We start from the raw sequence: 16,750 nt of genomic DNA on the forward strand, positions 1-16,750 counted from the left end.
CAAATGGGATAATATCTTTGAAGTGCTTAGTACAGTGCTTGGCACATAGTAGGCTTGTTCCCTTCTCCTTCTGGTTCTATTTATAGGGAGAATATAAAATTGAGATCCTTCAGTTCTTCTTCTAACTTAGAACACTGGACAAAGATCTCACTTTTAGGGTTCCAAGTCAACTTAACGTTGATAATATAAAAACTGTTGGATTCTTATCATTTTCTGCTTCTCCATCATCGTCACTTTGGACGCAAGAGGGGACCACACAGATGAGGTCAGTTTTTATTTTATTTTTTTGTTTCATCTCTTGCCTCAAATCAGCATTTATTTAGTGGCTACTCTGTGCCAGCCACTGTGCCAGGCATGCTAGATACCATGACAAAAATAATATTCTCTGAAGAGGCTTACGTTTTATAGGGAGAAACAATATGTACATATGTAAATATATACAAAATAAGTTCCAAGTAATTTTGGGAAGGACTTACTGGTTGCTCAGAGGATAAAGAAAGACCTCATGTAAGATGTGGCATTTGAACTAAGCTTTGAGGAAATTAGGCATTGCAGCAGTTCTAGGTGAGGAGGGGATACATTCCAGTCATGGCGGGAACAGCCTGTGCAAAGTTATTGGGATGTCCATTAATAACAAAATGAACAAAAATCATGTGGTCATTTCAATAGATGCAGAAAAAGCTATTGACAAAATGCAGCACCTGTTCCGTGTGAAAAACAGCAGAGAGCATTGAAACAAATGGAGCTTTTCTTAAAATAATTAGCATCTATCTAAAACCAAGAGCAAGCATTGTCTCCAATGGGAATAAATAGCCTTTTCAGTAAGATTGAAATGAAGCATGGATGTCCATTATCATCACTACTATTAAATACTGTACTAGAAATGCTAGCTATAGCAATAAAGAAGAAAATTATTTTTTTTTAATTTTATTAATTTATTTTGATTTATCAACAATCACTTCCATATGCTTTTGAGTTGAAAATTTTTCTCCCCCTTCCTCCCCCCCACCCTCCCCAAGATGGCACACAATCTGATATAGGCTTTACATTTACATACCCATGATACATATTTTCACGTTAGTGAAGTTGTAAATAAAAATTAAAACCAATAGGAGGAGCCATCAGAAAGATGAAACAAAACTCAACAGAAGGTGAAAATAAGTGATAGCGATTCAACTTCTATAGTTCTTTCTTTGGATGTGGACAGCATTTTCCATCCTGAGGCCTCTGGAGATGTCTTAGATCCTTGTAATGCTGAGAAGGGTTCAGTTTAACAATATTAGTCAATCACATGACATGGCTGTTATTGTGTACAAAGTCCTCCTGGTTCTGCTCACTTCACTCAGCATCAGACCATATAAGTCTTTGCAGGTTTTTCTGAAATCCGCCTGCTCATCATTTCTTATAGCACAATAGTATTCCATTACGTTCATATACCACAGCTTGCTCAGCCATTCCCCAATGGATGGGGCATCCTCTCAATTTCCAGCTCTAATAAAGAACAAAATTAAAGGAATAAGTGTAGGCAAAAAAGAAAACGGTTACTTTTGGTACATGATATAATGATTTGCTTAGAGAACCCTAGAAAGTCAACTTAAAAAAATTAGTTGAAACAACTTTAGCAAAGTTGAGGGACATAAAATAAACCCACACAAGTCATCCACATTTCTATACATTAACAACAAAATACAGCAGAAAGAGATAGAGAAATTCCATTTAAAATAACTGCAGACAGCATGAAATATCTGAATCAGCCTGCCAAAGCACACAGGAATTATATGAGCACAATTACAAAGTGTTTCACACAAAGGCATATCTAAACAAATGGAAAAATGTTAATTGCTCATGGGTAGACTAAGCCAATACGATACAATACTACCTAAATTCATTTACTTATTCAGTGCCATACTTACTAATCAGACTGCCAAAGAATTGTCTTATAGAGCTAGGAAAACTGTTAACAAATTTATCTCGAGAACAAAAAAGAATATCAAGGGAATCAACAACAACAAAACTGGGGGAGGGTAGTTTCAGGGGAGGAGAAGTACCAGATCTTAAACTATACCCCAAAGCTTTAATCATCAGAACAGTTTGGTACTGAGTGAGAAAGAGAGAGGCTGATCAGTGGAACCAGTTAGGCACCTAATACATAAAAGCAAATGAGTGCAGCACCTTAGTGTTAGATGAACAAATAGATTGCAGCTATTGTGGCAACAAAAACTATTGGGAAAAGAGGAAAGCCATCTGGCAGGAACTAGTGTAGACCACACTCACGCCATATGCCTAGATAAGGGTGACGTTATAAGGAAATTAGTGGAGCATGGAAGAAATTACTTGTTAGATTTACAGATAGGGAAAGATATATGACCAAATAAGAGATAGAGAGCCACTGGATTTAACATGAATAATTTTAGTTATATGAAATTAAAGTTTTTACACAAATCAGTGAGTTAAAATGAAAAGCGGGATACTGGGGAGAATTCTTAGCAGTGTTTCTCTAATAAAGATCTTGTTTCTCAAGTCAAGCTTACAAGAAAAAAGAAGTGTTCCCTGATGGATAAATGGTCAAAGGATATCGATAGGTAGTTTTCAGAGGAGGAAATCCAAGCTATCAATAGCCATATGAAAAAATACTCTAAATCATTAATTATTAGAGAAATAAAAATTAAAGCAGCACTGAAGTACCGCCTCATTATTGGCAAAGATGGGGAATGGCTGAACAAGTGTGGTGTATGAATGTAATGGAATACTAGTGTGCAATAAGAAATGATGAGCAGGATTTCAGAAAAACGTGGAAAGACGTGTGTGAATTGATGCAAAGTGAAGTGAGCAGAACCAGGAGAACATTGTATCCAGTAATAGTGATATTACTTCTGATCAACTGTCAAAAACTGATCAATACAATGATCCAAGACAGTTCCCGAGGACCTATGATGAAAAATGTTGTCTGTCTCCAGAGAGAGAATGGATGAATTCTGAGTGCATTGAAGTATATATTCTTCTCCTTCTTTTTCTTCTCTCTCCCCCCCTTTTTAAAATTTTAACATAGCTAATGTAGGAATTTATTTTGCGTGACTATACATATTTGTAATGGCTTTTATTTTTCTTGCCTTCTCAAAAGGTAAGGAAAGGGGAAGGGGAGGGACATAATTGGGAACTGAAAATAAAATAAATTTAAATTAAACCAGATATTGGGGTGGTAGATGGAATAATGTATGTGAGGAACAGCAAGAAGACTAATGTTACTTGAACACAGGTTGCATGAAGGGGAGTAATGTATAAACCTGGAAAAGATTACAGCAAAATTAACTTATCACCTAATGGCCAGCCTGCTGGTTGTCTCTATTTGTTACAGGCTGCTCTCATCATTAGGAACTCATCATCCTGCTGGATTGCATCAGCATTAGTCCTCACACCTTGTTAGTGTTCTCATACCCTTTACCCTTCTGTTTGGAGGGTGGGGAGCCAGAGCAAAGAGGTCTTCCCAGTGCTTCCATTTAAAGAGGGCTCCCAGGCCAACCATCTCTTCATTTTAACTGGCAATGTTCCTTAGGACTCCATCCATTTCTCCTTTCACTCCTCCCAAATCCTTTTTAACTTCCCTTTGTGTGTGGTCCTCCCCTATTAGATTGTAAGCTCCCTGAGGGCAGGGACCGGTTTTCTTTTTCGTGTTTGTATCCCCACACTTAAGGTAGTGCCTGGAAGTACTAGGCACTTAATGAATGTTTATTGTCTGACTGATTGGTGATAAGTCTGTGTGTTTAGTTAGGTTGGTCCTTGAACAGAAGACTCATTTTATTGTCAGAACTGTTTAAACCCAGAGCTTTTTTCATTTCATAGCGTATCAGAGGAATTTCTGGAGTGTCATCATCATCAGAGTTTACATTTACAAATCCCTTGTCTCATAATTATCTCCATTGTGCATTTGAGGAAACTCGCTCTTGAGAGATCTCCTCCTATGGAATCTAGCATATTACTTTCATTAGGAGGTGCTCAGGAAACATTTGTTGTTTTACAACCTTGATAGTATGTCCTTGCCTATGTGCAGGCTTTGACAATTTATTTTTGTTAAAACTTAGACTAGAGGGGCAACTAGGTGGTGCAGTGGATAGAGCACCGGCCCTAGAGTCAGGAGGACCTGAGTTCAAATCCAGTCTCAGACATGTAACACTTAACCAGCTGTGTGACTCTGGGCAAGTCATTTAACCCCAATTGCCTCACATAAAAAAAAAAAAGTTAGACGACTCAGAATAAGAAGACTTTAGAGTTTGAATCTTGATGACTCTTATCTTTTGTAATTATGGAACCATGGACAAATAATTTTACTGATTTGTGCCTCAGTTTCCTCATCTGTAAAAGGGGAATAGTGTTTATGCTGTCTGTCTTATGGAGATGGCTGTGAGAAAAGCAATTTGCAAACCTTAAAGGGGCATAGGAATATAAGTAGTTGTTATTAATAGACTTTAAAAAACTAAATTAATTTTAATAAACAAAAATCTGCCTTCTCTTTCTTATTCCTTCCTCCCCAACCCCACTGAAAAAGAAAGAAAAACAAAACCCTTGTAACAGATACTCAAACAATTGGTCATATTATTGGTCATGTCAATATCTCTATCTCATTTATATCCACACGAACATATATCACAGTGTGTTTGTGGAGTCCATTATTTCTGTGTCAGGAAGTAGTTGACATGTTTCATCTTGAGTCATCTGGACTTGTGTTTGTCTCTACATTATTGTTGTTACAATACAAACTCTTTTCCTAGTCCTGCTTACTTCACTCTGTATCAGTTCCTGTGAGTCTTCCAGGTTTCTCTGAAACCATTCCCTTCATTTCCTATGTATAACACTATGGTATTCTTCACATTCATATACCAAAATTTGTTTGGCTAATTCCCCAATTAATGGGCATCTCCTTTCCTGACCAGTTTTTTGCCATCACAGAAGAGATGCTATAAATATTTTTGTAGCTATGGATCATTTGCCTCATTCTTTGATGTCTTTGTAGTACAGATCTAGTGTTGTTTGTTCCAAGCAAGTGTGCACAATTCAGTAATGTTTTGGGCATTGTTCTAAATGCTTTCCAAAGTGGCTGGATTAGTTTGCAGTAGCTATTTTTCCCACAGCCCAACATCTGTAATTTTTTTTTTGTTCACTTTACCAATATGATTGACATGAGGGAGATTCTGAAAGTTGCTTTAATTTGAATTTCTCCAATCATTAGTGATTTGGAGGGGTTTTTTTTGGCAGTTGGGATTAAGTGACACAGCTAGTGTGAAGTGTGTGGTCTGAGGCCGGATTTGAACTCAGGTCCTCCTGACTTCAGGGCCGCTGCTCCAGCCACTGCGCCACCCAGCTGCCCCTGGAGCGTTTTTTAAATAAGGCCGCTGATAGTTTGGATTTCTTCCTTTGGAGATTGCCTGTTCTTTGATTGTTTATCTATTGGGGAGCGACTTTTTTCTTGTAAACATGACTCTTCTCTACATAGTCTAGAAACAAGACCTTTATCCGAGAAACTTGCTGCAAAGATTCCCCCCCTTCTGATTTTAGTTGCTTTGGTTTTGTTTATGCAAAAACTGATAATTTTATGTAATCAGAAATTTCTAGTTCACCTCCTGTGAGTCTCTGCATCTTTTGTTTGCTCATGAACTCTTCCCCTTTCCATATATTTGACAGGTACTTTTTTCCTTGTTTCTCGAACTTGTTTACAGCATTAAACTTTATGTTTATGTCATTTACCCATTTAGTTTATTTTGGTATTTTGGTATACAGCATGAGGTATTGTTCTATAGCTAGTTTCCTGTTTTCCCAGGAGTTTTTGTTGAATGATAAGTTTTTACCCCCAAGTCTGGGATCTTTGGGTACATTCAGCTCTAGGCTACTGTACTGGTTTCACATCTGTATGTTGTACACCTAATCTGTCCTGCTGATCAGCATCTCTGTTTCTTAACCGGCACCAAATCGTTTTGTTGGCTGTTGCTCTGTTAGGCATACTTCTTCTTACTTTTTTCATTATTTCCCTTGAGATTCTTGATTTTGTCTTCGATTTTTGTTTGCTGTACAAGATTCTGTCTTGTATTCTGTCTGAACTTTGTTATTGTTTCTTTTTCTAGCTCTATAAAGTAATCCTATGGTAGTTTAATATGGTGTGGAATAAGGAAATAAATTCATGTACTATTGTCATTTTCATTATATTCAGTTGGTCTGCCGTTGAGCAATTAATATTTCTCCAACTATTTAGGTTTGTCCTTTATATAAATTGTAGCTATATGCATGAAGTTCTTGAGATATGATGTCTAGGTTCTTTTTTTGGACATAGCTTTCAAGTCCATTGATTCTTACATTTTTCTCCTCCATTTGTTTTCTAGGTTGTTTTTGCTATAACTTACATTTTCTTCTGCTTTGTTTTGTCTTTTGATTTTGTTGGAATAGTTTGTGTCTCATGGAATCATTAACTTCTATTTGGTCTATTCTAATTTTCAGAGAGTTTGTTGCTTGGGCAAGGTTTTGTACCGCTTGTGCCAAGCTATTAATTCTTGTTTCCAATCTTTCTTTCATGCTCTCATTTCTTTTTTATATTCTTTCTTCTACTGGTCTGATTTCATTTATAAAAACATTTTACACTCTTTTTTTTAAACTCTTACTTCACCTCTTCTAGGAATTCTGATTGAATTTGTACACAAGCTACGTTTTTCTTTGAGACTTTGCTTGTAGATGTTTCGGAATCCTCTCCTGGTTTGTGTCTTGAGTCTTGTTGGATTTAGCAGCAGCTATCACTCTCAGCCTGATGGGGCACTGCTAATTAAGAGGGACAGAACTGTAGGTTTTCTTTTGGTCTGGGCCCCCTGCTCTGGTTCTTCTCCTGCAAGCTTCAGACTGGGCTAGACACTAAAGCTGAGACCTTGCTCTGCTTCTGGATTGGAGTCACACAGCTGCTACTGCTTGATACTGGCAGAAGGCCTGCTCCCCACCTCACCCCAGGTGAAGGCCCCCTCTTTGGTCCATCCTAGATTTATGACATAGAACTAGACAGTGATGGATAGAGCTGCCAGTTGGCCCCTGTTCCTGTACCTGACACAAGCTTAGGCCCCTCTCTGCTGGATCTGGGACCCCCTCTTGCCCTGGTGCACAGTCTCTCTATGCTAGAATGCTCTTAAAAGTGCCCTCTTGGTCTCAGCCTCACTGTCGGCAGACCTCTTGATCTGTCTCCCTAGGCTGACTGTGGCTGCAAAATGACACTGATTTTTTTTTTTCCCCCCTGGGATTTCCTGATTAGGATTTGCTCTGGTATGTTTTCTATATCTGTTCAGAGGAATTTGGGGTTTGGAAGGTGAAATTCTCTGTATATCTGTTTTTTCCACTCTTTCTTCTCTGCCTCCCATTTCATTTGATTATTATAACCCTATGAGGTGCATGCTTTTACTATCTCTACTTTACAGATAAGGAAAATGAGGCTGTGAAGTGTGAGAGGATTTGCCCAGGGTCATTTATATTGCAAGTGTCTGAGGCAGCTTTTGAATTCAGATTTTCCTGACTGCAAGTCTAGGATTCTGGCCATTGAGTGTGCTCCTCTTAGTGTGCCCTTGGTTATCATCAAAAGCATCTGGTACTAGGCAATAAAAAAGAAATGAATGAATGGAATTGAGTAGATTCACCAAGTATCCCATCAAATGTATATAAAATGTTAGTTTTTTAAAAAAATTAAATGTTATTTTATTTTGAATTTCAGATTCACTCCTCCCCCCTCCCTGACCCATTGAGAAGGCAAAAAAAACGCAAAACCTGTTAGAGATAGCCATGCCCCCTCCCCACCCCCAAGCAAAAGAAAAAAAAGAAAATGTTTCCATTTTCACACCCAGTCCATCAGCTCTCAGTTCGGAGGTGGGTAACATGCTTCATCGTGAGTCCTTTGGATTTATGGCTATTGAATGTGTTAATTGGTGTTCTCTCAGTCTTTCAAAGTTGCTTTTTTTAACTTAATTTTTTTTGTTTTAATAAACAACGTATGTGAAAGTTTATTAAAAAGAATCCCAGCAGCAGTACGTCTTGACATTACTTCATTAGCAAATAAAATATTAGTTTTTTATAAAATTGTAGCAGATAACTAGGAAATGGATTCATTATTTAACAAATGGATTTTGGATAATTTGGGAGGAAATTGACCTTTTACTAAGTGATTTTCAGCTACAGGGAAGATTACAATAAAAAATGGAAGAAAATGAAATAATGCATTTATTTCAATTGCAGATGAGGATATAATATTCTCTTTAATCAGAATGAGTTTTAGGGATAAGAATGATGTTTGATTACATTAACTTTTAAAATGTCTGTACAAAAAAATGGTATTAAAACATGATAGAGAAAAACTTTATGTGTAAAATATAGAAGAAACTGATAAAAATTCACAGAACTAACTCTTAGTCCACAATGAACATATGGTCAAAGGTTGGAAATAGCATTTTTCAAAAGAGAAAGTACAAATTATTAATAATCATTTGAAAAATTCTCAATCTTACTAGTAAACAAAGAAATGTGAATTAAAACAAATTTCAGGTTATCTCCTCATACCCATCAAAATGGCAAAAATAATTAAAAGCAATAAAATTCAGTGTAGGTCAGGCTTTATAGAAATAGCTACACTCATGCATTGTTGCTGGTATTGCAAACTTGCACATTCTTTAATAGAGTACATTAAAAGTTATAAACATAATTGTACCTTTTGACCTGCTGATTCCATTGTCTGGAATATTTCCTGAAAAAATTTTTTTTCTTCAAAACAACTACTTATTCAAAGATTTTCACAGTGGCATTACTTGTAAAGAACTGGAAACAACCACATATCCAGCAATAAGGGACATGGTAACATAAATAATGATCTGTTAATATACTAGAAGGCTGTAATGCAATTAAGATAATCAAATATGAAGAGCATAAAAAAATCTGGAAAGAATATTTAGAAAACAATGCAAAATAAAACAAAACCAATGAGGTGCACACAGCTTATGACCAAATAAGAGAAAAGGTAAATGAGGAAAATAGAGAAACAAAAAAATCCAGGTAGAGTGACTGAAAGTTGTGATATGCATTGAAATTAATTTAAATGTAAATAATTATGAAGTAAATTTAGATTTACTGATGTTTAGTATTGTTTTTAATGCGTCATTTAAAACATTTTCATAGTCATGGAGGCTGTATGAATAAAACAAAGAGGGAAGGATGAAATGAAGGAGTGAGTAAAGGATGATAAGATCTGGAGAAGAAACCATTTTCTTTATTTTTTTTGTTTTTTTTTTTTATTAATTTATTTTGGTTTACCAATAATCACTTCTTGGTTTCGTGTTTTTTTTTTCTTTTTGCCGGGCAATGGGGTTAAGTGACTTGCCCAGGGTCACACAGCTAGTCAGTGTTATGTGTCTGAGACCGGATTTGAACTTAGGTCCTCCTAAGTCCAGGGCTGGTGCTTTATTCACTGTGCCATCTAGCTGACCCTCACCAATAATCACTTCTATAAGCTTTTGAGTTTTAAATTTCCCCCCCCCCCTTTCTCCCTCTCTCCTCAAGACGGTGTGCAATCTGATATAGGCTATACATACACATTCCTATTAAACATATTTTCACATTAGTGATGTTATAAGGAAGAATTAGAACCAATAGGAAGAACCACCAGAAAGAGAAAACAAAACGAAACAGAAGGAAAAAAATAGCAAATAGTATGCTTTGATCTGCATTCAGACTTCATGGTTCTTTCTCTGGATGTGGACACCATTTTCCATCATGAGACCTTTGTAGTTGTCTTAGATCCTTGCATTGCTGAGAAGGGTTCAGTTTAACAATATTAGTCATCGCATAACTTGGCTGTTATTGTGTACAAAGTCCTCTTGGTTCTGCTCACTTCACTCAGCATCAGTCCACACAAGTGTTTCCAGGTTTTTCTGAAGTCAGCCTGTTCATCATTTCTTATGGCACAATAGTATTCCATTACATTCATATACCACAACTTGTTCAGCCATTCCCCAATTGATGGGCATCCTCTCAATTTCCAATTCATTGCCACCACAAAAAGAGCTGCTATAAATATTTTTGTACATGTGGGTCTTTTTCCCATTTGTATGATCTGTTTGGGATACAGCCCTAGAAGTGCTTTTGCTAGGTCAAAGGGTATGCACATTTTTGTAGCCCCTTAGGCATAGTTCTAAATTGTTCTCCAAAATGGTTGTATCATTTCACAACTCCACCAACAATGCATTCGTGTTTCAATTTTCCCATATCTTCTCCAACATTTATCATTTTCCTGTTTTGTCATGTTGGCCAATCTGATAGGTGTGATGTGGTACCTCAGAGTTCTTTTAATTTGCATTTCTCTAATCAATAGTGATTTAGAGTATTTTAAGAAAGCATTTTCTTAAGTGAAATACCATGAAGGTTTGGAGAGGAAGTCAAGTTATTGGAACTTTATTTTACCTTTCATTTCCATTGTACATATATTTAAATTCAAATGTTATTTCAGGGATAATACTAAGAAGAATGTTCTTGCTGAGATGAAAGTAGTGTTTTACTATTTTTAATATATGGAGTGTATTTTGCAATAAATTTGAACTATTTTCTTTTGAAAATGAAGACCATTAGATTGGATTTTTTACCTTGCATAGTTAAATCTTATTTTGCTCTTTTGAAATTACATGTAAGAGGGGATTTCATTGGTTGTAGTGTTCTGGTCTTAAAGGAAATATGAAATCAAGATGAGACTTTAACATTCATTGGGGATGGTGTTATCTGTTTTTAGAAAGGTATTTTGGAGCTATGTCTCTCAGGGCAATAAAGAGGAAATAACATCCCACATCTAAATCACTCTACCCCCTTTTCCTAAACTCTTATTCTCTTCCATCTTTGTTCCAGTCTTCGTGGTCTAGCTCAGTCACCTTGTTACACACTTGTTCTCCAACTATTGCTGAAATTTTCCCCCCACTTCACTCAAATTGTTATCATTTCTGTGCGTGTCTTCTGCCCTGTGTTAGAAGTAAACTCCTTGGATGACTTGTTAGCAAGGAAGGCAAAGAAAGCCCCTGAGCAGGTAGGGGCTAGAGCCTGAGCGTCAACAGCCAGTCAACAAGAAGTTGTTAAGGAGCTGGAAGAAACTTCACAGGCTGTCTAAGTCTGCCTCCACATTGGAAAGTGGAGTGACTTTTGTAAGGTCACTCATTAAGGCATTGTAAGTGGTATCCAAATGGTCCTGAGGAATGCACTGCCCACCATACAGTTCAGAGGTTCCCAAACTTATTTGGCCTACCTCTCCCCTTTAAAAAAAAAAATTACTCAGTGCCCCCTGGGGTTAACCCTTAGGTAGGTTAGGTTAACTCTTCCTTTTATTCAGCCCCCCAATTGCACTCCAAGCTACTATAGCCCCCCTGGATTTTTCCAGTGCCCCCTGGGAGCAGTAATGCCCACTTTGGGAACCTGTGAATAGTTGTGTGAATACCAATTCTTCATTTGCTTAAAAGACTATTTTACAGAGAACTCATACGAGGTGAGAACTCATACAAAGTAAGCGCTAACATGGAGATCAGAAGAAGTGATACAAGGACTCTCTCAAGGTCTGTCTAAAGAACTTTGGAGTTGATTGTGAGACATGAGAGACCCTGGCACAAGACTGCCCAATATGGTGTGTCCACATCAAAGAAGATGTTGTGTTATATGAGCAAAGCAGAAGTGTAGTAGCTCAAAAGAAATGTGAGATATGTAAATTTAGAGACTCCACTCCAAATGTTCATATGAATTATTTGTGCCTGACCTGTGTTAGAGCCTTCCAAGCTTGTGTGGATCTGGTTAGCCAGTCAGATACTCTGTACTTTGACCCCAACATAGTGCTGTCATTTTGGTCCTCTTCCACTGAGTATAATCATTCAGAGGGAAACATGGATCTTTAATGAAATAGAGTACTTCTGAGCATTCCTGATGAAAAAGCCGAAGCTTTGTAGAAACGTTGAATTTCAAACATAGGAGTTAAGAGAAACGTACTAAGTTAAATACGGAATGAACAAAGATAAAGAACTAAGCTATGATAAACTGCTTTTATTCTGATACAGGGTGAGGATATGTGTGTCCCCTCTGAACCTTATTAGGATGATAGAGGGAGTCTAATTAAAGGCTTGTGTGTGGTTGCTGAAAAAGAATAATGAATTGGAAGGGGAAGAGGAATAAACTGGTGGGGAGAAGGGAAAAAAAAGTTAGGGAGAATTATTTTGCGTAATCAGGATGAGCAAGTAGACATAGAGGCAGATAAGGAGGGGGTGAGGGAACTTGGCTGACACTTGAACCTCACTCTTGACATGAATTGTGTGAAGAGGGAAGGACATGCACACACAGTTGGCTATAGAAAAATATTTCATTCAGTTGGAAAATAGAAAAGGGGAGGAGGGGAATTAGGAAGAGGATAGATTAAGGGAATGATTATTCCTAAGCAAAACATACCCTAAGAATGCATGCAAATATTTATAGTTCTTTTTGGGGTAGCAAAATATGAAGATCTGAGAGAGGTGCTCATAATTTGGGGGATGGCCAAACAAGTTATGGCAAATAAATGTGATAGAATGCTATTGTAATATGAGAATTAATGAAGGGGATGGTTTCAGAGAAACCTATGAAGACATATGAACTCATGCATCTTGAAAATCTTGGAGAAGAATTTATCCTAAGACAATCATAGAGTAAAGGTAAACAACTTTGAAAGAATTAGAAACTCTCCTTAGTATGGTGACTAACCATAATTCCAGAGGACTGATGATGAAACATTCTACTTGTCTCCTGACAGGTGAAGGTCTGAAAGCGCAGAATGAGACCTATTTAGACATGCACATATGTGTGTATGTATATGTGTGTATATATACATATTACATGTGTATGTGTGTATGTAGATATCTGCCTGTTTTTTTCAACTTGACCGATATGGAAATTTGTTTTGCTTGACTATACGTATTTGGAACAAGGATTTTGTTTTTCCTTACTTCTCAATGAGATGGGAGTGGGTGTGTGTGAGAAGGGAGAAAGGATGAGAAGTTAGTTTTTTGCCAATTTAAAAAAATAAAACATAATTAAAAAATTAAAGAAAATCCAGAAATCCATTGAGATGGTATATATAAAGGATGTGGCTTTAAAAAAACAAACAAACCCAACAACACAGCCTGTAGAATGCAATCTTTTTGTATGTTTTGAATTAAAAAGAAAATAAGAACAACTTAAAGAAAAAATTGCTTATTTCCAGAATTTTGAGTGTTAAAAGTTCAGAAGAAAAGTATTAGACATAGTGATGTATTCAGGATATATGAGTATTTACTGTTCTCTGACCACCTGTCATGGATGCTAGTGCCGCCTCTTGTCACTTGGTCCTCATTCCCCAAGTGGTGTATCTTCCGCTGTCACAAAGAAGATTAGTAGATATTAAAGGGAATTTTTTCTTTCTAATTTAATTAGAGGAATAGAAAGAGCCTTTGACTCTTCCTGAAAAGGGAACTTTTAGAGAAAAGATGCACAAATAAATTTGATCTGGGCACAGACATAATCTCTAGATCCCACAGGGGAGAATATGCTCCAAATTGAGACATAATATGCCACGTAGTCTACCCAAAAGTTTTGTATATTCAGAGTAGCCAAATGTGTTAATAGAAGTTATTATATCTCCTGCAATCTGGCTTTTTGACTTTTATCATTAAACTCAGTTGCTTCATCCATTGTCAACAGTGACCTCTTAATTGCTAGAACTCTTAGTCTATTTTTTTTTTGAGGGGGTCAGTATTAAGTAACTTGCCCAGGGTCACACAGCCAGTAAGTGTTTGAAGTTGGATTTGAACTTGGGTGCTCCTGACTCCAGGGCCAGTGCTCTATCTCCTGTGCCCCCTAGCCGCCCCCTCTTAGTTTATTCTTAATTCTCATCCTTTTTGGCGTCTCTGTAGCATTTTACCTTGTTGACCATCCAGTGTTCCTTTTTTTGCCTCTCCTTTCTGGGTTTCTTTCTTGGTTCTCCTCTTACCTGTCTGATAACTTTTTTCAGTCTCTTTTGCTGGACCAACATCTGTGCCTTGCCCACTGTGGTTGAACCCTAAGGCTATGTCCTGGGCCCTCTTTTCTGTCTGCATTTTCTCACTTGGTGACCTCATTGACTCCCATGGGACAATGTTTATGCAGATAGCTCCCATATCTATATATCCAGCCCTAGTCCTTCTCCTGAGCTCTTGTCCAGTATCACCAATCACCTGTTGGAAATTTTGAATTGGAACTGCCATAGACATGTCACACTCAACAACAGAACTCTGCCCCCCGCCCTGCCAAATCCAGTTCTTTTTCAGTCGTCCCTGTTTCTTTCAAGAGCACTACCATCTTCCCAGGATCGCAACCGTGGTGTCATCCTGTCTTCCTCACATTCACTCATCCCCTCTATCTAGTTACCATCTCTTCTTGTCTTTTCTACCTCCGTTGTCTTTAGAGTACATCCCCTTCTGTCTGTTCACACAGCTGTCACACAGGTTGATTTCTTAGAACTTTTAATATTCCTGGGACTGGAACAACACAAAACCTGTAAGTAAATCACAGAGACTTTAAAAGAAAGAAATATATGATATGGGGCAGCTAGATGGCTCAGTGGATAGAGTGCAAGGCCGGGAGTCAGGAAGATGTGAGTTGAGATGTGACCTCAGACATTTTACTAGCTGTGTGGGCAAGTCACTTAACCCTGCTTGTCTCAGTTTCCTCATCTGTAAAATGAGCTGGAAAAGGAAATGGCAAACCACTCCAGTGTGTTTGCCAAGAAAACCCTAAATTGCGTCATGAAGAGTTGGACCGGGCTGAAATGACTGAGCAACCACGACCGCAGCCACAACAGTAACATATGAAATATGTCACAAAGAACGAACTGTGCGTGCACAAGTTCTTCCCTTTGGCCTCCCCAGAAGTTTGTCTCTTGGTAGTGTTCTTTTTATGGGTGACTTTATACCTAAATAGTCCTGTGCTTTTAACCGATAGATTGGTGAAGTAAGTAGGAAAATCTGTAATCCTTTCCTTTTATAATACTTACCTATCCATGAAAAAAGAAAAGTATTAAATCTTTTTAATTAAACTTTGAATTATGAACTCATTCCTTCATGTGTTTTGTGAATTTGATTTTTTAGCTGAGTCATGAAATAGCAAATGGGATCTTCAGCCCAATAAGTATTTTTAAAAAAAGGTTTAATTGTGACCTTTGGGCAATAGAGTGGGCAAGGTCTGCAAAAATATACTTTATCTCAGTTGCAGAATGGAAGGGATCTTGGAGGTCATCTATTTAGACTTCCATACAGAGAAGAAATGCCTCCTCCAGCCTTGCCTAAATATAGATATTAGCCGTGAATGAACACTTGGAGTGACAGGGAGCTCGCTGCCATCGAGGCAAGCCCTTTCATTGCTGCATAGATCTAATTGTAAAATAATAATAATAATATATAATTTTCCCACCTTCCAGTGGAAAAGAACACTGGAATTGGGGTTGGAAAGCTTTGGTTTTTGACCTTGATCCACCACATCATCAGTTATATGACCTTATACAAGTCAGCTTCAATGAAGAGAATAGCTAAGATGGTTGGGTAAGAAGCAGCAGTGCAGTGCAGCTGATCCCCCAACCACTCCACAAACACCAGCCCTCAGGCTGGGCCCAAGCCTGCACTGGAATCAGCAAGACAGGAGGTCCAGACCAAAGGGGAGCCTGCAAGTGTGTCCTTCTGACCCTGCAGAGCCTTCTAGCTGGCTGACAGTGGCCAAGGCTCATAGCAGTCTGTTGGAGCTCCAAACAGGGGTAAACCCACAGTTGTGTCATTCAGACCCACGCCCAGGTCAGAAATTGGCAGAAGTCAGACCATGAGGACAGCATTCAGACTTAGCCCTTGAAGATCAGACTGCTTTGGGTAAACGGAAAGTTTGCAGGTTCTCAGGCTGAGCTGTCCTTAACATCCTAGAATAACACAATAGTCAGTACACTCAGAAAGTAGAGCACAAAAGAGGATTAAGCATGGCCCAGACATTTCTTCCAGAAGTCAGAAAATAAGTCTGTAAGAATAAGCATAAAAAAATGAAAGGGAGAAGAAGAGGAATACACTGAGTGGGGTAAGGGAGAGGCAGATACATATATATATTTTTTTTTTTAACTTATGTGGAAATTTGTTACACATTTGTGACAGGGAGTGTTTTGTTTTTCTTTCTGTTGGTAGTGGGGATGCTTTGTGGGAAAGAGAAAAGGTAGATCTTTGATAATTGAAAAACATTTTTTGAAAGACTTAAATGAGGGGATGTATGTAAAGTACTTTGCTTTCTTTTCTTTCTTTTTTTTTTTTTTTGTTAGGCAGTGGGGTTAGGTAACCTGCCCAGGGTCAGGCAGCTAGTAAGTGTTATGTGTCTGAGGCCAGATTTGAACTCAGGTCCTCCTGACTCCAGGGCTGGTGCTCTATCCACTGCGCCACCTAGCTGTGTCTGTAAAGCACCTTGAAAACCCAAAAGTACTATATAATTTCTAGCTATCATTATTATTATTAACAACAAGAATAATTATCTCTTTGTAATAAACCTTAAAGTTCAAGAGTGTAAGACCAATCTTGACCTTTTTTTTCCCAGCATGTCTCTTGATATTCTCGTCTATTTGTTTTTACATGTAAGTTTTATTATGTTTTTGTCCAGTTGTATAAAGAAAATGTTTGATAATTTGATTAGTATTGGTTAACTATATGCTTTATTT

General features: G+C 37.6%; 1 protein-coding gene across 1 annotated transcript in view; it reads left to right on the forward strand.

The window, feature by feature from the left end:
* Window positions 1–16,750, forward strand: part of SCAPER (S-phase cyclin A associated protein in the ER) — a 415,034-nt gene that overhangs the window by 32,405 nt on the left and 365,879 nt on the right.

Source organism: Phascolarctos cinereus, unplaced genomic scaffold, assembly GCF_003287225.1.
Source record: "Phascolarctos cinereus isolate Bilbo 61053 unplaced genomic scaffold, phaCin_HiC Scaffold_3;HRSCAF=262, whole genome shotgun sequence".
Taxonomy (NCBI): domain Eukaryota; kingdom Metazoa; phylum Chordata; class Mammalia; order Diprotodontia; family Phascolarctidae; genus Phascolarctos; species Phascolarctos cinereus.